The 21,047-nt window shown below is 39.9% G+C and overlaps 1 protein-coding gene across 3 annotated transcripts in view; it reads left to right on the plus strand.

Moving 5' to 3' along the window:
* The window catches only part of PRRG1 (proline rich and Gla domain 1), a 306,130-nt gene that overhangs the window by 165,194 nt on the left and 119,889 nt on the right, over positions 1 to 21,047 (plus strand). The window contains exon 1 of one of the 3 annotated variants that reach the window (XM_027054180.2): positions 8,027 to 8,157. The exons of 1 other annotated variant lie outside the window; for it this stretch is intronic. The gene's annotated coding sequence lies outside the window, so the exon portion shown is untranslated. Of the gene's footprint in view, positions 1 to 8,026; positions 8,241 to 21,047 lie in introns of those variants that run through there. One more of the 3 variants, XM_027054181.2, reaches the window with a different exon arrangement.

Raw genomic sequence — 21,047 nt, forward strand, 5'->3', positions numbered from 1 at the left:
GGAAATAATAAAGATTAGAGCAGAAATCAATGCTTACCAAAAAAAAAAAAAAACAAAAAAAAAAAAAAAAAAAAAACAGTAGAACAGATCAATAACACCAGAAGCTAGTTCTTTAAAAGAATTAACAAAATTGATACCCCTAGCCAGACTGATCAAAAAGAAAAAAGAAAGGACCCAAATAAAATCACTAATGAAAGAGTATATAGAGATCACAACCAAAACTGCAGAAATAGAAACAATAATAAGAGAATTTTATGAGCAATTATATGCCAATAAATTGGGCAATCCAGAAGAAATAGACAAGTTCCTAGAAACATAGAAACTACCAACTGTAACAAGAAGAAATAGAAAATTTTAACAGACCCATAACCACTAAAGAAATTGATTCAGTAATCAAAAATCTCCCAACAAACAAGAGTCCAGGGCTGGATGGCTTTCCAGGGGAATTCTACCAAACATTTAAGGAAGAGTTAACATCTATTTTTCTGAAGCTCTTCCAAAAAATAGAAATGGAAGGAAAACTTCCAAACTCATTCCATGAAGCTAGCATTGCCTTGATTCCAAAACCAGACAAAGACCCCACTAAAAAGGAGAACTACAGACCAATTTCCCTGATGAATATGGATGCAAAAATTCTCAAGAAGATACTAGCCAACCAGACCCAACAATACATTACAAGAATTATTCACCATGGTCAAGTGGGATTTATTACTGGGATGCAGGGCTGGTTCAATATCTGCAAATCAATCAATGTGATATGTCACGCTAATAAAAGAAAGGATAAGAACCACATGATCCTCTGAATAGATGCAGAGAAAGCATTTGACAAAATACAACATCATTTCTTGATAAAAAAAACCTTCAAGAAAGTAAGAAGGATCATACCTCAAGATCTTAAAAGCCATATATGAAAGACCCAATGCTAATATCATCCTCAGTGGGGAAATACTGAGAGCTTTCTCCCTAAGGTCAGGAACACAACAAGGATGTCCACTCTCACCACTGTTATTCAACATAGTGTTGGAAGTGCTAGCCTTAGCAATTAGACAACACAAAGAAATAAAAGGCATTCAAATCACCAAGGAGAAAGTCAAACTTTCACTCTTTGCAGATGACGTGATACCCTATGTGGAAGACCCAAACGATTACACCAAAAAAACTGCTAGAACGGATCCATGAATTCAGCAAAGTCGCAAGACATAAAATAAATGTATAGAAATTGGTTTCATTTCTATATACCAGTAATGAAGCAGCAGAAAGAGAAATCAAGGAATCAATCCCATTTGCAATTGCACCAAAAACCATAAAATACCTAGTAATAAACCTAACCAAAGAGGTGAAAAATCCATACACTGAAAACTATAGAAAGTTTATGAAAGAAATCGAAGAAGACACACAAAAAAACGGAAAAACATTCCATGCTCATGGATTGGAAGAACAAATATTGTTAAAATGTTGATACTACCCAAAGCAATCTATGTATTCAATGCAATCCCTGTCAAAATAACACCAGCATTCTTCACAGAGCTAGTACAAACAATCCTAAAATTTGTATTGAATCAGAAAAGACCCTGAATAGCCAAAGCTATTCTGAAAAAGAAACCAAAGCTGGAGGCATCACAATTCCAGACTTCAAGCTGTATTACAAAACTGTAATCATCCAGACAGTGTGGTACTGGCATAAAAACAGACATATACGCAATGGAATAGAATAGAGAACCCAGAAATGGACCCACAAACATATGGCCAACTAATGTTTGACAAAGCAGGAAAGGATATCCAATGGAAAAAAGATAGTGTCTTCAGCAAATGGTGCTGGGAAAATTGGACAGAGACATGCACAAGAATGAACCTGGACCACTATCTTACACCATACCCCAAAATAAACTCAAAATGGATGAATGACCTAAACGTAAGACAAGAAGCCATCAAAATCCTAGAGGAGAAAACAGGCAAAACCTCTTTGACCTCGGTCACAGCAACTTCTTACTTGACATGTGTCCAGAGACAAGGGAAACAAAAACAAAAATGAACTATTGGGACCTCATCAAAATAAAAAGCTTCTGCACAGCGAAGGAAACAATCAGCAAAACTAAAAGGCAACCCGTGGAACGGGAGAAGATATTTGGAAATGACATATCAGATAAAGCATTAGTATCCAAAATCTATAAAGAACTTATCAAACTCAACACCCAAAAAACAACAACCCAGTGAAGAAATGGGCAAAAGACATGAGTAGACACTTTTCAAAAGAAGACATACAGATGGCTAAAAGACACATGAAAAAAATGTTCAGCATCACTCATGAGGGAAATACAAATCAAAACCACTATGAGATACCACCTCACACCTGTCAGAATGGCTAAAATTAACAACTCAGTCAACAACAGATGTGGGCGAGGATGCGGAGAAAGAGGGACCCTTTTGCACTGCTGGGGGGAATGCAAACTGGTGTAGCCACTCTGGAAAACAGTATGGAGGTTTCTCAAAAAATTAAAAATAGAACTACCCTATGACCCAGCAATTGCCCTACTAGGTATTTATCCAAAGGATACAGGGGTGCTATTTCGAAGGGGCACATATTCCCCAATATTTATAGCAGTGCTATTGACAATAGCCAACGTTTGATAAGAGCCCAAATGTCCATCAACAGATGAATGGATAAAGAAGTTTGGTACATATATACAATGGAATATTACTTGGTGATCAAAAAGAATGAAATCTTGCCATTTGCATCAATGTGGATGGAACTAGAGTGTATTATACTAAGAGAAATAAGTCAGAGAAAGACAAATATCATATGATTTCACTCATATGTGGTATTTAAGATACAAAACAGATGAATATAAACGAAGGGAAGCAAAAATAATATAAAGACAGGGAGGGAGACAAACCATAAAAGCCTCTTGAAATACAGAGAACAAACTGGGGGTTGCTGGAGTGGTTTTGGGTGGGGGGAGATGGGCTAAATGGGTTATGGGCATAAAGGAGGGCACTTGTTGGGATAAGCACTGGCTATTATATGTAAGTGATGAATCACTAAATTCTATTCCTGAAATCATTATTACACTATATGTTAACTAACTTGGATATAAATTAATAATAATAATAATAATAATAATAATAAAAGAAAAGGATTTGTCAGAGTAGGGATTCATTCAGAGTGAGCATCCCTCCGCTCTGTAGACATCAGTGTTTGAGCCAATTCTTTTTTCTTAATGTTTATTTTTGAGAGAGAGAGAGAGAGAGTGAGTGAGCCAGCAGGGGAGGGACAGAGAGGGAGGGAGACACAGAATCTGAAGCAGGCTCCAGGCTCCAAGCCCAGAGCCCAATATGGGGCTCGAACTCACAAACCACGAGATCATGACCTGAGCCAAAGTTGGACACTCAACCTACTGAGCCACCCAGTTGCTTCTTGAGCCAATTCTTGAAACAGGTGTTGGAGATAAACTATTGAATTGGAAATTGGAGCACTAATAAATGAAATGACTTAACATATGGGATTTTTAAAAAGTTGGGCAAGTCATAAACAGAAAACAGCATGGAATCTCCTTCCTTCCCTATATTTCTTCTCCTTTTTTCTACAAGAATGTTTTTCTAATCTTGTATGTGTCAGGCTTTGTGATTAATGTCAGAGCTGTACTGCCCCTCCTCTCAAAGAGTTCTCAGTAAAGAGGGAGATTCAGGCATAAATGAGTTAAGACATAAGCGTTAAGAATAAGGGGGATGCAAGTACTGTGATAGCAAGGTGAGTGGAAATAACTAATTTACTTTGCATACTGTGGCACTAGGAAGACTTTACATATTGGCTGTATTTTGAGCTGGATCTTTAAAAATGTGTCTGCCATACAGAGAGAATAGAAAAGTCCTACCAGCATGAGAGTATAAGGTAAATATAGAGAGTAGCTTATCATGTATATGATGGCTTGGGGTGTGAGTTTGCAAATATGCGCTAGAGCCAAACAATTAGAAAATTTGTGCTTGGGGAGCTTACCTTTTATGTTAAAGTGGGTAGGAGTCATGAAATGTTTTTAAGAAATACAGTGGCTTAATTATATTTGTTTTTGTAAAGCTATCTTGTGGAATTCAGAAGGGTGGATTGGATTTGGAAGAAACTAAAGACAGGGAAACTAGTTGGGAGACCATGTTGTAGGTCAGGCGATTAATGATGAATCAGGCAGGACAGAGGGATTAAGATGTGAGACATATACAAGGTAGAGTGAATCAACAACTGAGGATAGAAAAGAAGGGATCATGGGTGGGGTGCTTGGATGGCTCAGTCAGCTGAGCGACTGGCTCTGTATTTCGGCTCAGGTCATGGTCTCACAGTTTGTGAGATGGAGCCCTGCATTGGGATTCTCTCTCTTTCTCTCTCTCTCTCACAAAATCAATAAATATTTAAAAAATAAGGGATCATGGGTGACTTTACTATTTCTAATGTATGTGATGGGATGCATGGTGGTTTCATTAAGAAGGAAAGAAAATGCAGAAGGAAAGGCAGAAGAAAAATTGAGTTTTGTGTCTTATAAATTGAGGAGGAATTATCCATTCATCAGCTGTAACTATAGATCTGAAGATGAGGAGAAGGCTGAGGGCTAGAGATTTGATTGGCAAGTCATTAAGATTTATTTGATATCAGTTAAGCCGAGAACTAGCTCTATACCCAATTGGTGTGTCTTAGGGAGACTGAAGTATTGAATGAGGATTAGGCTGTGGTAACTTGTGAGGCCCCTCTGGGCCTTTGAGTAAATATTAAGAGGAAGGAGTGGTTGAAGAATATGGGATAACCAGGAGATGCAGTGCTAGTGAAGTAGAGCTGGAATACCAACTCTGACCATTTGGTTCCTAAACTTGCCTTATTTCTTACACAAGAGGCGTATCATAAAACAGTAACTGGATGAAAATTAAGCTCACATCATGTATTACTTAGAACATTCTGGGGTTTATGCAAGAGAAAATAATTTGAACTAGCTTCAGTTAAATAAGACATTCTTATGAGAATGCAGTGGTACCTCACAGAAGCCACGGGTAAGAATGCGATTATAACTAGGAGGCAGACCACCATTGAGGATCTAGGCGGTCTTATGTTACATGGCAAAGGGGAATTAAAGGTACAGATGGAATTAAGGTTGCTAATCAACTTAAAGTAAGATTATTTGAGATTATCTGACAGGCCCAATATAATCATAAGGGACCTTAAATGTGGAAGAGGTAGGCAGAATTGTCAGTGTATCAGAGTAATGTCAGTGCTGTCTTTGAAGATGGAAGGGGGCCATAAACCAAGGAAGTTGCCTCTAAAATGTGGAGAAGTCAAGAAGGATTCTCCCTAGAACCACAAATTCCATAAAGGAATTCAACTCTGCTGACACCTTGATTTTAGCTCCGTGTGACCCTTTTCAGACTTCTGACCTCTGGAGCTATAATAAATTTGTGTTGTGCTAAGCCACTAAAGTTTGTGGTTATTTTTTTACAGCAGCCACAGAAAACTATTATTAAGAATGGTTAATACTTGAATAAGAGAGAGAGGTAAAAGATAACTCCAAGGCAGTATTTCTTATGCAGTTGTTCCATGCTGAACTTTAAAAAAAAATCTGTCCAGCAACTTTTCTCTTGTTCCAGAAATAGCATCTTCCCCCCACACTTTGTTTTTATTTTGTCCTCCAACTGTGGTTCTACTGGGGGTGCCATTCTTTTTTCTTTTTTTAAGATTGATTTGTTTGTTTATTTATTTATTTATTTATTTATTTATTTATTTATTTATTTATTTATTTAGAGCAAGAGCAAGTGAGGAGGGGCAGAGAGAGACAGAGAGAATCTCAAGCAGGCCACATGATCAGTGCAGAACCTGATGCTCACAAACTGTGAGATCATGACCTGAACTGAAATCAAGAGTGGGATGCTCATCCGACTGAGCCACCCAGGCACCCCTGGGGGTGTCATTATTATGTCATAGATATACTTTTTCTCCGAGAATGGTTATTTTCCTTCATCTTACCCAATCATGCTCCTTATCTGGTGTTCTAAAAATTGGAACTGAGGGAAGAGAGGCCCATTCTGTCTGGTAACAACGTGACAGGTGTGAGCCCACAGTTTATCAGAGACCACGGTTCTAAGCCTGCAGAACATGACTTTCAGAGGTTCCAAAGGAATGACCCTGTCCAGAGAGGCTGGGTTGAGAGCCTAACCTGGAATTTGAAGCATTCCCATTACTTGTTCTATTTATTCTTTTTTTTTTTAACGTTTATTTATTTTTGAGACAGACAGAGACAGAGCATGAACGGGGAAGGGGCAGAGAGAGAGGGAGACACAGAATCAGAAGCAGGCTCCAGGCTCTGAGCCATCAGCCCAGAGCCCAGAGCCCGACGCGGGGCTCAAACCCACGGACCTCGAGATCGTGACCTGAGCTGAAGTTGGACGCTTAACCGACTGAGCCACCCAGGTGCCCCTGTTCTATTTATTCTTAAAGCCAATCATAGACTTACCCCTTCACAGCTTGGGTTACACAATAACTTTCTCTTTTTTGCCTAAGATACTTCATTTTACTTTTGGTCACTTTAATCAAAATTTCCTGACAAACTCAGACACAAAATAAGAAAATAAACCCATAATTGAATGAAAGTTTGTGAACATATATACACATCTATTAAGAATGCAAAAATTACCTTTATTAACCCAGTGGTTTTTTGGGGGCACTTCTGTATGTGAAACATTTTATTAGTGAAATGAATAGGACAAAGTCCATTTCCAGGCATTCACAGATTTATTCATCCTACGGTCTGTGTTTATGTTTACCAATGTACATACCCTCCTGTAATATGTCCTCACTACAATCCCCCTGTACTTATTTGACAAGTGCAAAATAGAAATGAGTTCAAGAAGGCCTGGTTTGTAAAATACACAAATGGAAGGACCACAAAGGTTAATGGGGAGAATTTCAGGATATTCAGATCTCTAAGGGCAATTACCAGACTCTCCCCAAAAATGCTGCCATCACAGTCAAAACAGTTGCTAGGCAGGACTAGGGGTGTGGCCTTGTGACAATTCTTTTATTCTTAGTAAGCCAAATGTTTCTCAATTCTATCATAACTAAAGTAAAAAGAAGAAAGGAAAAGTAATTTGGAATATATCACTTTAGGCCCACAGGACAAGGCATGTTGGATTCACTCAGGTGTGTTTGTTTTAATAGCTGATCTGAAGGCACGTGAGATACCCCAGCTGACCAGACTCTAAATAGAAAAGCATAGAACTTAAAACTAAGCACGCATGCAGCATGGAATAATAATCAAGTTAGGCTTCTTAAAATGCTAAATGCCATAAAACCTGAAACCATTAGGGCAAAGTCCACACAACAACACAGGCCGAAAATTCTGTTTCTCAGACAGGCTTTTAGAAGGCTCAAATTCTAAGGTGCTACCTAAAAAGTAGGGTCAAAGATGCGTCTTATTTGAGAACCCGTGTTCTTCTTCCCAAGATATTTGGGTAGGCTTATTCAACTCTCTTTTTAAGAAAAAGCGGATTATTGTCACCGAAAGTGCAGAAACAGCAGCAACAGTTCTCAGGGAAAGGGCTGAGCTTTAACAGCTGTCTCTAGTTGGATAATCACCCACTACATTCTGGGCTGGCACACAGCAGAGTCACGTTAACGAGGATACACTGCACAGGAGGTCTGTGCATGAGATATCCCTAAATTCCTCACCTCTGGAGGGCGGATAATATGTGGGGAGATAGGCGTGCAAAAGGGTAAAAGGCTAGCTAGGAAGGATCCAAGGTGGCTCCAGGGAGAGGCGTGGTGGCCCCCGGGGACTGACTAGCTTGGCCTCGCGCCAAACGGGCTTTCTTGAGGATGAGTGTGGGGGTGCACCGAGAGGACTCGACAACTTCTCTGCCTGTGTTATAAACAGACCTCAAGAGTGGAAAACTCCAGCCCAGTGCCCGGAGCACTCGGTTTTCCGGACCCAGGCAGCCGCGGCTCCGCCCCTCGGTTTCCCACCCCGCCTGGCCACGCCTCTCCTCTCCTAACCCGGCCCGGGCCCCGCCCCCGCCACCTCCCACCACCATTCCCTTCGGCTCCTGGTTCCTGCTAGGTTCGGCAGCAGTGGGAGCGCGCAGGCGCGGCTGGAGGCTCGCAGAGCGCAGAGTAGCGGCGCGGGGCGCGCGGTAAGTGAGGTGTTGGCGCCGGGATTGTGGCTGGGGAACCAGGTTCGTGCCGAACATCCCGGCAAGGTTCGGGGAGTGTGCGGGTGAGTGCCCGGGGAATCGTCGGTCCCGGGAAGAGAAATTGGCCGGACGTGAGGCAGGGGGAGTTGGCCGCGCTGCCTAAGAGTGTCCGGCTCCGGCCGCGTGGGGAGCGGAGTACGTGGTGGCGGGAGTGAGTGAGGGTTTGTGTGAGGAGATAAATAGGAGGGAAGGGCTCTAGAGAGTGAAGTCCTTACTCAGGCTTGGCAGGACCGGGAGGCTCGCCAAGGGCGCTGGAGGGTGTCCCAGCTTCAAGTTCAGTATCCCCTTCTGGGTGCCCCTGAGCGGCGTCCCGGGCTCATCCCTTCCCCCGCCCCGCCTCTCAGAGTGCGGAGTTGCCAGGAACGTTCCTGGTTTGGGGGAAGAGGATTTGGGGAAGGTAGGCTCTCGCCCCTGGCTAGTGCCAAGGAGGGCGTGGCGTTCGTGTGACTTTCCTTCACCCCGCCTCCGGGAATGTGTCCGTCTTCTGGTACATTGTGCTCATGGACTTTTTAACAAAGGCTATGACTGTTTTCTAGGCAGTGGCGGGTGACAGCGGGGGCGGGTCGGTGGGAGGGGGGCGCGTACGAGGTCGCGGTGTGGTCCTGGGGGACGGGGGCGGGGGCCGGTGTGGAGGGAGTGGAAGGAAGGGAACAACCTTCCTGCCTCAGCTTTTTCCTTCTTCCTGGTCCGCTGATTTTGATCAGTGGTAAGAACAGCCTCAAGAGGGATATGATTGGAAATCAGTGTGTGTTCGGACTCTGGCTGCAGCCGTTGGTTTTGTAACTGTGCTGTTGATGTATTTTCTAAGTGTCCCTTCAGAGGGGAAAAACGAAACTAATGAAATCGAAGAGGAAATAATTGAACGAAAGGGTGAAGAGGTGGAGTGTCAAAACTTAGAGCTAAATTAATGCCTTCTGGTAGTCATAGTATAAATAAAGCCAGACTTTGAAGGATGTGAAGGTGTGCAAGTCAGGGGAAGTGAGGAGATTAGGGTGCTGTTGATTGTTTCAATCAAGAGGGAATTATTGGATGTGTGTGTGTGGAGGTGTTGCCAAGTTCTTGGATAGACTCACTTTAGAACCCTTACAAATGATATTGAGAATATAAAACACTAGGGCAAATACTGTAATATTGGATAAGGTTCCAGGGCTTTCATTTGCAAAATTAGAGTCTTTATGAAAAGTAGTATGTGTGTTTTCAAGCATAAATGTTGATTTTTTTACTCATCTGTTTAACTTAATACAACAAAACAAACAACTTCTTCCTCCTCCACCCCTTTCCCTTGATTGTGAATCCTGTTTTATAAACATTTAACTTTCAGATCTAAAGTGTTTAAAGGCACCCCCACCCCCAAAGTGAACAGGATTTCTTCATGTGTTGTCATTTTACTCTTTCTTTTCCTGTTATTTTAAGTTAAATTCCATGAACATTACCAATTTTGGGGAGGGAGGTGTTACGGATACCTTTTCCTTTTCCAGTGCTTAATGAACCCTTGTTCATCCTTTCAGACTCAGCCCAAATTTTTCTTGGAAAAATTTGCAAACTCTCCCAGAATGAATTAATCGCCCTCTTTTCTGTTAAACTAATACCACTGGTCTTATTTCTCTCTTGGAACTAGAACCTCAGTCTTCTGTGCTACCCCAAAACCTAGGGTTTCTGGGTATGTATTAAGTGCCTAATAAATGCACTTACATGTAGATGTTAATAAATGCTGTTAGAAGATAATTCATATTGTGTAAAGTTAATGGGATAATAAAAGAAATGCAGAATACTGAAATTATATGTAATTGAACGACATTATTTGGAATGTGGATAAGAAAAAGTGTGGCAATGTCCCCATTTATTAGTCTGGTTTATCCTTCTAAAAGAGGTGGAAAAGCTTTGCAAATATAGGCAAAATAGGCATCAGAAAAGGGCAAAATTTAAAACAGGTCAGCTTCTGATACTGAAACTAGTGAAAAGTCCAACATAAAACTGAAGATTAATCTTTTGTAGAAAGACACTAACTGGGTACTGCTGTAATTTAGGAATTTGCAAGTGAATCAAGCTGGCCAGATGGTATCCTCTGAAGGCTAATAATGTAAGTAAAGAAACTAACCTATTAGACCAATTAGAGAGTCTAATCAGTTGTGTTTAGAAGGAATACTTATAAACCTTAAGGTGGTTTGAACATTTGGCTAATGGGCTTCTTCATGTTGTAGTACCTTCAATAGGCTTGGCCCCACTATTTCTGCAGCCTGTTTTTGACATCTGTCTTAAGTCTAGCATCATCATTGTCTTTACAGTCACCTTTGGCTCTTGAAAGGAATTATCTTCCCTTTGCTCCCTACCACTCAAGCTCATCACCCCCTACCTAGCTTTCATCTCCTCAGTGGATTTACTGACTGGAGACAATATCATGAACAAAATGATCACTCAGTTTAGAAGTGAGTATAATTGACACGAGTCTGAAAATGAGTCAAGATGGGCTACTTGGTTAGTCTGTCTCATCCCAGCAAAGCGGATAACTGACTTCTATTTTACTCCTTTCATTTTGTTCCCTCTTGATCTAAATGTGAAGTTTTTATTTCTGTCACTTAAAAAAAATAATAATGTTAACCATTGTTCACCCCCAAACACTTCAAGTTAGTACCTGGTTTTTATGAGAAAACCTTGGGTCTCAGAGAGGATGAGTAGAGTCCATGAAACTTTTTAAAAGAAGTTCTACAGGGGCACCTGGGTGGCTCAGTTGGTTAAGCTACCGACTCTTCATTTTGGATCAGGTCATGATCTCCTGTTTCTTGAGTTGGAGCCCCACATCGGGCTGTGCGCTATCAGTGCTTGGGATTCTCTCTTTCCTTCTCTCTTTGCCCCTCCTTCTCTCTCTCAAAAATAAATAAACATTAAAAAAAAGCTCTGCCAAAAAAGGTTGGGGGGTGCTCCTGGGTAGCTCAGCTGGTTAGGCAGTGTGGAGCCTGCTGGGGATTCTCTCTCTCCCTCCACTCTGCCCATCTCCTGCTCACACTCATGTATGTGCGCATGAGCTCTCTTTCTCAAAAATAAATAAAGTTCTACATACATCCTTTGTGGCCTTTAGACTCGCTTACTGAAAAAGATACTCCAAACCAATGTGGTTAAGGCTTCCTTTTTTTTTTTAAGTTTATTTATTTATTTTGAGAGAGAGAGTTTGTGAGCAGGGGTAGGAGCAGAGAGAGAGGGAGAGAGAGAATTGCAAGTGGGCTCCGTGCCCTACTTGGGGCTCCATCCCACAAACTGTGAGGTCATGACCTAAGCCCAAATTAAGTCGGTCACTTAACTGACTGAGCTACCCAGGAGCCCTAAGTCTTCCTTCTTAAACTTTCTTCACCTAGAGTTCCTCTTCATATTTCTATTTTTTTCCTCTCATTCTTTGTCGAGACAACCCCAGCCACTTCCACTGAGCCATCTTCTTAGGGTCTGTCCAAGACTCTCTTTCCCACTCTGTGCAGGATACAGTAAGATCATCAAGGGCATGGAATATGGAGGCATTTGTTAAACTTCTTTGTCAGTTTCTTCATTTATAAAAATAATGGTTATAATATTTACATGGTAAGTGAGGTCAGGAATATTACAGTTTATAATGTTTAACACATACTAATTGCCCTAAAAATGGTACTATTGTTATTTGTTTTTTTAAAATTATTTTCAATGTTTATTTTTGAGAGATTGAAATGGAGTGTGAGTGGGGGAGGGTCAGAGAGACAGAGGTAGACACAGAATCTGAAGCAGGCTCCAGGCTCTGAACTGTCAGGACAGAGCCCTATGCAGGGGTCGAACACACTAACAGTGAGATCATGACCTGAGCCTGAGCTGAAGTTGATGCTTAACTGACTGAGCCACCCAGGTGCCCCACGTACTATTGTTATTTGTAATTGCCATTTCTTATGAGGAATATAATTTCAGTAGCAGTTAATTCCAAAATGTGATTGTATTGGGGCACTTGGGTGACTCAGTTGGTTAGGAGTCTGACCTCAGCTCAGGTCATGATTTTGCAGTTTGTGGAATTCAAGCCCTGTGTCAGGCTCTGTGCTGACAGCTCAGACAGAGCCTGGATCCTGCTTTGGATTCTGTGTCTCCCTCTCTCTCTGTCCCTCCCCCACTCACACTTTGTCTCTTTCTCTCTCTTACAAATAAAACATTAAAAATTTTTTTTAAATGTGGTTGTATTGACATCTCCTACACTGTTCAAACTCTAGTTCTGTATTTGTAGATCCCTCCTATTATCTAAAACAGGTGGCTTAACACAGTGGTTCTCAAACATCAGTGTCACAATAATCACAATAATGCTCACTTAATTGTAAGTAAAATTGGAAGGGGAATGTGACAAAAGATGGGTCCAAGATTTTGATCTGAGCAATTGGAAGGATGGAGTAGCCATTTAGTGAGATGTGGAAGATTGTAGGAGGAGAAACTTGGAGAGAAGGAGGATCAGGAATTCAGTATGGAGGCACCTGGGTGACTCACTGGGTTGAGCGCCTCTTGATTTTGCTCAGGTCATAATCCCAGGGTTGTGGGATTGAGTCCCTTGTTGGCTCTGTGCTGAATATGGAGCCTGCTTGAGATTCGCCCTCGCCCTTGCCCTCCCCATCCCCTCCCCTGCCTCCCTCCCTCCCTCCCTTTCCCCCTCTCCCTCCCTCCCTCCCTTTCCCCCCTCCCTCCCTTTCCCCCCTCCCTTTCCCCCCTCCCTTTCCCCCCTCCATCCCTCCCTCCCTCCCTTTCCCCCCTCCATCCCTCCCTCCCTCCCTTTCCCCCTCTCCATCCCTTTCCCCCTCTCCATCCCTCTGCCCCTTTCCCTTGCTCCTGAGTGTGCTTTATCTAAAATAAATAAATGAATAAAAAGTTCAGTACTGTGCATGCTGAGTTCAAGATGACTTTGATATGTGGGTGGAATTCAGGAGAGAGGTATGTGTAGACAGGAAGCTCTGGGAATGGATCAAATCATTACAAGGAAAGAGAAGAGGACACTCCTTTGCTTTAAAAAAATATTAATGAACTACTTTTAGAGGACTTTAGGTTCACAGCAAAATTAAGCATAACATACAGAGAGTTCCCATATACCCCCTGTCCCTAGACACAAACAACCTCCTCCACATCAACATCCTGCAACACAGAGGTATTTTGTTACAATTGATGAACTTACATTGACACATTTTGTTTTTTATTTTAGGGAGAGAGAGAGAGAGCACGGAGAGAGAGAGCACGTGCGGGGGAGAGCGCGCACTCAGGAGCACAAGCAGGGTGGAGGGGGGTGGGGAGGAGGGACAGAGGTGGGGGGAGAGAGAGAGAGGGAGAGAGAGAGAGAGAGAGAGAGAAAGAAAGAAAGAAAGAAAGAAAGAAAGAAAGAGAAAGAATTTTAAGCTCATCATGGAGCCCCCATGCAGGGCTGGATCCCATGACCCTGGGATCCTGACCTGAGCAGAAATCAAGATTTGGGTGCTTAACTGACTGAACCACCCAGGCACCCCATTCTCGCTTTGACACATTTTTATCATCTGAAGTCCATAGTTTAAATTAAGGTTTACTCTCAGTGTTTTACACTCTGTGGGTTTGAACAAATGTTTAATGACTGTATCTACTGTGGTATCATACAGAATAGTTTCACTGCCCTAAAAAAATTCTGTATTCTATTTATCTACCTCACTACCTCACCTCCTCCCCCCCCACCTCTCGCCCCAACCTCTCCTGTCCCCAGGCAACCGCTGATCTTATTACTGTCTCCATAGTTTTGCCTTTTCCATAATGTCATACAGTTGGAATCATAGTATGTAGCCTTTTCCTATTGGCTTCTTTCACTTAGTAGTATGTAATTAAGGTTTCTCCATGTCTTTGCATGACTCGATAGCTCATTTCTTTTTAGTGCTGATTCACATTCCAGTGTCAGGATGCACCACAATTTATTTATCCATCAATCTACTGAAAGACATCTTGGTTCCTCCCAGGCTTTGGCAATTGTGAATAAAGATGCTCTAAACATCTGTGTGCAGGTTTTTGTGTGGACATGAGTTTTTAACTCCTTTGGGTAAATACTATGGAGGACAATTGCTGGATCCTGTTTTAACAGTATGTTTGCTTTTGTAAGAAACAGCCGGACTGTATTTCAAAATGGCTGTACCATTTTGCATTCTTCCTCACAATGAGAATTCCTGTTGCTCCACATTTCTACCAGCATTTAGTTTTGTCAGTGTTTTGGATTGTAGCCATTCAGATAAGTGTGTAGCGGTATCTCATTGTTTTCATTTGAAATTCACTAATGACATATGGTATTGAATATCTTTTCTTTTTTAAAAATTTTTTTTAATGTTTATTTATTTTTGTGAGAGAGACAGAGACAGAGCTTGAGTAGGGGAGAAACAGAATCCAAAGCAGGCTCCAGACTCCAAGCCATCAGCCCAGAGCTGGACGTGGGGCTCAAACTCATAAACTGTGAGATCATGACCTGAGCCAAAGTCAGATGCTTAACCGACAGAGCCACCTAGGCGCCCTATTGGACATCTTTTTATATGTTTACTTGCTGTTTATCTTCTTTGATGAGGTTTCTTTTTAGGTCCCTTGCCCATTTTTTACTCAGGTTGTTCATTTTCTTATTGTTTTAGGAGTTCTTTGGGTAATGCTCCATCACATGTCTATTTTGGAAATCTTTTCTCTCAGTCTGTGCCTTGTCCTCTTGACATTGCCTCTCACAGAGCAGAAATTTCTAATTTTAATGAAATCCAACTTATCAATGACTTCTTCCCACAGATCATGCCTTTAGTGTTGTATTTAAAAGTCATCACCATACCCAAGGTCAATTAGGTTTTCTTCTGTGTTATCCTGTAGGAGTTTTATAGTTTTGCATTTTACATTTAGTCTGTGATCCATTTTGAGTTAAATTTTGGGAAGGGTGGAAAGTCTGTGTTTAGATTCTTTTTTGTGTGTGCGTAAGTGGATGTCCAGTTGTTCCAGGTCATTTGGTGAAAGGACTGTCTGTTCCATTGTATTGCCTTTACTCCTTTGTCAACAGTTGACTGTATTTGTCTGGGTCTATTTCTGGGCTCTCTTTTCTATTCCATTCATGTCTTAGTATTCTTTACCAATACCACAGTCTTGATTACTGTACCTTTTAATAAATCTGTAAATATAAGGTAGTGTCAGTCTTGTGACTTTATTCTCCTTTAATATTGAGTTGGCTGTTCTACGTCTTTTGCCTATCCATATAAATATTGGAGCAGGATTGTAATTATCCACAAAATAACTTGTTAGATTTTGATTAGGATTATGTTGAAACTATTGGTCAATTTGGAAAGAGCTGACATCTCAACAATACTGAGTCCTTCTATCCATGAACATGAAATATTTCTCCATTTATGTAGTTCTTCTTTGATATCTTTCATCACAGTTTTGAAGTTTTCCTTAAAGATTCTGTACATACTTTGTTAGGTTTATACATAACTCATTTTAAGGGTGCTGATGTAAATGGTAGTGTATTTTTAATTTCAAATTCCATCGACTTATTGATGTATATAGGAAACTGATTAATTTTTATATATTAATCTTATACAACATTGCTATAATTTCTTATTAGTTCCAGGAATTTTTTGTTGATTCTTCCGGATTTTCTATATTGATGAGAATGTCATCTGGGAACAAAGACCGTTTGATTTATTTCCCTATCTGTGTAACTTTTATTTACTTTTCTTATTGCATTAGTTAGGACTTCCAGTATGGTGTTGAAAAGGAGTGGTGAGAGGGACATTATTGTCTTGTTCCTGATAGTGGGAAAATTTTGAGTTTTTCAGTATTAGGTATGTTAGGTGTATGTTTTTTGTTAAGGTGTTCTTAACAAGTTGAGAACCTCTATTTACTGAGAGGTTATTTTTGTTTCTTTGTTTTAACCATGAATGGGATCTAAATTTTGTCAAATACTTTTTTGGCATCTATTGGTATAATCATATGATTTTTCTGTTTTAGCATGTTGATGTAATGGATTACATTAATTAGTCTTGTTGAAACAACCCTGCATACCTGAGATAAATCTCACTTGGTCGTGGTGTATAATTTTTTTTTTAAAGTAAGTCAAACCATTTTTTGTTTTATTTTAATTAAAAAAATTTTTAAGTTTATTTATTTATTTTGAGACAGTGAGAGTGAGGGAGGACCAGAGAGAGGGGGAGAGAGAATCCCAAGTAGGTTCTGGGCTGTCAGTGCAGAGCCCAACACAAGGCTTGATCTCATGATAGTGAGATCATGACCTGAGCTGAAATCAAGTTGGACACTTAACCAACTGAGCCACCTAGATGCCTCTGTAATTCTTTTTATACACCGTTGGATTTTATTTGCTAATATTTTGTTATTTTTGCATGATATATTCATGAGTGATATTGGTCTATAGTTTTCTTGTAATGTCTTTGCCTGGTTTTGGTATTAGGGTAATTCTGGCCTCATGAGAAAGGAATATTCTCTTGGTTTCTGTCTTCTGGAAGAGATTGTAGAGAATTGGTATAATGTTTCCTTGAGTGTTTGATAGAATTCACAGATGAGTCCATCTGGTCTTACTGCTTTCTGTTTTGGAAGGTTATTAATTATGGATTCATTTTTTTAAATAGATATAGGCCTGTTCATATTGTCTATTTTTTCCTTGTGTGAGTTTTGGCAGATTGTATCTTGTAAGGAATCCATTCAATTCGTATAGGTTAGCACATTCGTAGACATAGATTTGTTCATAATAATCCTTTATTAATCTTTTAATGTCCGTGTGATCTGTAGTGATGTGTCTTCTTTCATTTCTGATACTGTAATTTGTGTCTTCTCTTAGCCTGGCTAGTGGTTTATTGATTTTATCTTTTCAGAGAATCAGGTTTTGGTTTTGTTCTTTTTCTCTATTGATTTCTTGTTTTCCATTTAATTGCTATCTAATTTTTATTATTATATTTTTGCTTTTAATTTGCCCTTTTTCTAGTTTTCTCAGGTGGAAGCTTAGATGGTTGATTTTAGAACTTTTTTTCTAATATATATATTCAATGCTGTAAATTTCCCTCTAAGCACTCCTTTCACTGCATCTCACAGTATTTGATAAGTGGTATTTTCATTTTCATTTAGTTAAAAATATTGTTAATTTCTCTTGAGAGTTCTTTGATCCGTGTGTTATTTAGAAGTAAGTTGCTTAATTGCTTTGTATTTTGAGATTTTTTCAGTTATCTTACCGTTATTGATTTCTAGTTTAATTCCATTGTAGTCTGAGAATAGACATTGAATGATTTCTATTATTTTAAATTTGTTAAGGTATTTTTAATGTCATAGGATGTGGTCTGTCTTGGTGCATATTCCATTGAACTGGAGAAAAACATGAATTCTGCTGCTGTTGGATGAAGTAGTCTGTAGATATTAATTATATCCAATTGATTGATAGTGCTGTTGAGTTCAACTATGTACTTACTGAATTTTTGCCTGCCTAGTCTGTCCATTTCTGTTAGAAGGGTATTGAAGTCTGCAACTATAATAGGAGATTATTCTATTTCTCCTTACAGTTGTGTCAGTTTTTGCCTCATATAGTTTGACATCCCATTGTTATGTGCATACACATTAAGGATTGTTTTGTCTTCTTGGAGAATTGACCCCTTTATCATTATGTAATGATCCTCTTGATCTCTGATAACTTTCTTTGCCCTGAGTCTACTGTATCTGAAATTCACATAAGCTACTCCTGCTTTCTTTTGATTGGTTGATAGCATGGTATATCTTTCTCTGTTCCTTTGCTTTTATTTATTTATTTATTTTCAAATTTTTATTTAAATTCTAGTTGATATAACCATCCCTTTATTTCTAATCAATATGTCTCTTTGTAGTTAAAATGGTTTTCTTATAGACAGCATTTAATTGGGTTTTGTTTTTTATCCACTCTGACATTCTCTGTCTTTTAATTGGTATATTTAGATCATTGTTGGATTCATATCTACTCTATTGTTACTGGTTTGTATTTGTTGCGCTTGTTCTTTGTTTTTATCTTCCACATTTTTTTTGCCTTTTGTGTTTTTTTTTTTTTTTAAAGTTTGTTTTTGAGAGGGCGGGAGGGGGAGAGAGAGAAAAATCCCAAGCAGGTTGCACATTGTCAGCGTGGAGCCCAATGTGGGGCTCCAACCCCCGAACAGTGAGATCATGACCTGAACCAAAATCAGTAGTTGGATGCTTTAACCAACTGAGCCACCCAGGCACCCCAGTATCTTTTGTTGTGGTTTTAATTGAGCATTTTATGATTCCATTTTCTCTCATTTCCTTCCATATTAATTATGCTCTTTAAAAGATTTTTTTTAGTGGTTGCCCTAGCATTTGCAAAATGCATGTTTCCAACTAGTCCAATTCTACTTTTGAATAATACTGTGCCACTTCATGGGTAATTCAGGTACCTTATAATAACAGAATATTCCAAATTTATCTTTCCCATGCCTGTATCATTGTTGTCATTCACATCAGTTCTCCATAAGCATGTTATATATATAACCACTCATAATTGAATGCATTGTCGCTATTTTGAACAAATCATCTTTTAGATCAATTCAGAATAAGAAAAATTAAAGTTTTTTAGTTTTACTTTATTAATTTTTTATGTTCTTTTTTCTTTATGTATATCAGACCTATATTATTTTCCTTCTCTCTAAACTTCTTTTAACATATCTTGCCAGGCAGATGTACTTGGCAAAAAAATTTCTTCAATTTTTGTTTGAGAAAGTCTTTATTTCTCCTTCCTTTTCGAAAAATAATTTTTCAGGGTACAAAATTGTGTTGGTGTGTGTTTTTTCTCTCAACACTAATGAATGTTTCACTTTACTCTTTTGCTTGTGTGGTGTTTGAGAGAAAGTTGGTTGCAATTTTTACCTGTGCTCCTCTAGAGGCAAGGTGTTTCCCCTTCCCCCCCCCCCCCCCCCGCTTCTTTCAATATTTTTTATCTTTGATATTTGCAGTTTGATAATGATTGCCTATATGTTATTTGTTTGTTGTTTTAACATTTATCCTGCTTGGTGTTCTCTGAGCTTCCTGAATCTGATTTGGTGTCTGACATTTACTGGAGAAAGTCTCAGTCATTATTGCTTCAGATATTGCTTCTATTTCTGTCTTTACTTCCACTTTCTGATATTCTCATTATGCATATGTTACCCTGTGTACTTGTCCCACAGTTCTTGGATTTTTTTTTTCAGTCTTTTTTCTCTTTCCTTTTCTGTTTTGGAAATTTCTGTTTTCCTATTTTCAAGTTTAGAGATTGTTTCCAAGCCATGTCCAATCTACTAATGATCCATCAAAGGCATTCTTTATTTCTTTTACAGCATTTTTGATTGGTAGTATTTTTAAAAATTCTTTCTTAGCAGTTCCATCTCTCTGGTTATATTACATCTATTCTTACATGTTGCTTAAAATTTTTTTTTAATGTTTATTATCAAGAGACAGAGAGCATGAGCATGAGAGGGGCAGGGAGAGGAGGGGAGGACACAGAATCCAAAGCAGGCTCCGGGCTCTGCACTGTCAGCACAGAGCCTGACGCGGGGCTGGAACTCACAAACTGCTTGACCATGGCCTGAGCAGAAGTTGGACGCTTAACTGACTGAGCCCCCCAGGTGCCCCACATGTTGCTTATTTTTTCTATTAAAACAAATAGCATATTAATCCTAATATTTTAAAATTCCTGGTCTGAAATTTCCAACATTCCTGCCATATCTGACTCTAGTTCTGATGTTTGTTCAGTCTCTTCAAACTGTGTTTTGCCTTTTCATATGCCTTGCAATTTTTTGTTGAAGGGTAGACATGATGTACTGGGTAAAAGCAACTATAGTAAATAGGCCTTTAGTAATGTTGTGTAAAGGTGTGGGGGTAGGGGAAGTGTATAGTTCTGTGACTTGGTCTCAGTGTTTGGTGAGCTTGTAATGCTTGTACCGTGAACTTCACCAGTGCTTCTCAGTATTTTTTCCCCCTTAGGTGGTGGTATGTCTGGGGGCGGGGCGGGGGGGGGCCTGGAGTTGTGTATTTCTCCTCTCTCTAGTAGGTTTGAGTCTTGTTAGGTTCTGGTAAAATAGGGTCTTCTGAGGGAAGTCCTTGTTACGAAGAACGGAGTGCTCTGGCATATTTCAAAAAGACTCCCTTTTCCCTCCCTGCCCTGGAAGCACAAGGGAATTTTTCTTCACTATTTAATGTGGGAACCAGGTCTAGCTTCTGAAGGTAAATCTCACAAAAGTGTGGCCTCCCCCCCCCCCCCCCCCCATGACTGGGTCCACCTGAAGAGTTTACCTCTCCTACTTGTCTATACTGCCACCTCCAACAATTCATCACTTACAGTTCAGGTTGTCCTACCTTGGCACGGTTACCTCTGAGATTTCTGCTTTTGGATTTCTGCTTGTTTAGGTTCTCTTACTCTGTATTTGCTTGTCTTTCCAGTTTGGGGGCAGCAGTTTGCCCTGTGATCTCACTTCTCTGATGGACTTAAGAAGTGTTGGATTTTCAGTTTGATCAACTTTTTACCTGTTACTAAGAGAGAGTTGTGACTTCTGAGCTCCTTATGTGCCAGCCTGGAAACTAGAAGTTCCCTGTTGCTTTTCTTGAGACTTTTATCATTTAATTGTCTGTAATATTAGTGGGTTTGTTTGTTTTTTCCTGTTTCGACCTTTATATAAATGGGATCATCTGTATATACATCTTTTTTTGAGTTTATTTATTTATTTTGAGAGAGAGAGAAAGAGAGAGAAGGAGTGGGAGGGGCAGAGAGATGGGGGAGAGAGAGAAGAATCCCAAGCAGGCTCTGTGCTGTCAAGGCAGAGCCTGATGTAGGGGCTCAATCTCACAAAGAGTGAGAT

Source organism: Acinonyx jubatus, chromosome X, assembly GCF_027475565.1.
Source record: "Acinonyx jubatus isolate Ajub_Pintada_27869175 chromosome X, VMU_Ajub_asm_v1.0, whole genome shotgun sequence".
Lineage (NCBI taxonomy): Eukaryota > Metazoa > Chordata > Mammalia > Carnivora > Felidae > Acinonyx > Acinonyx jubatus.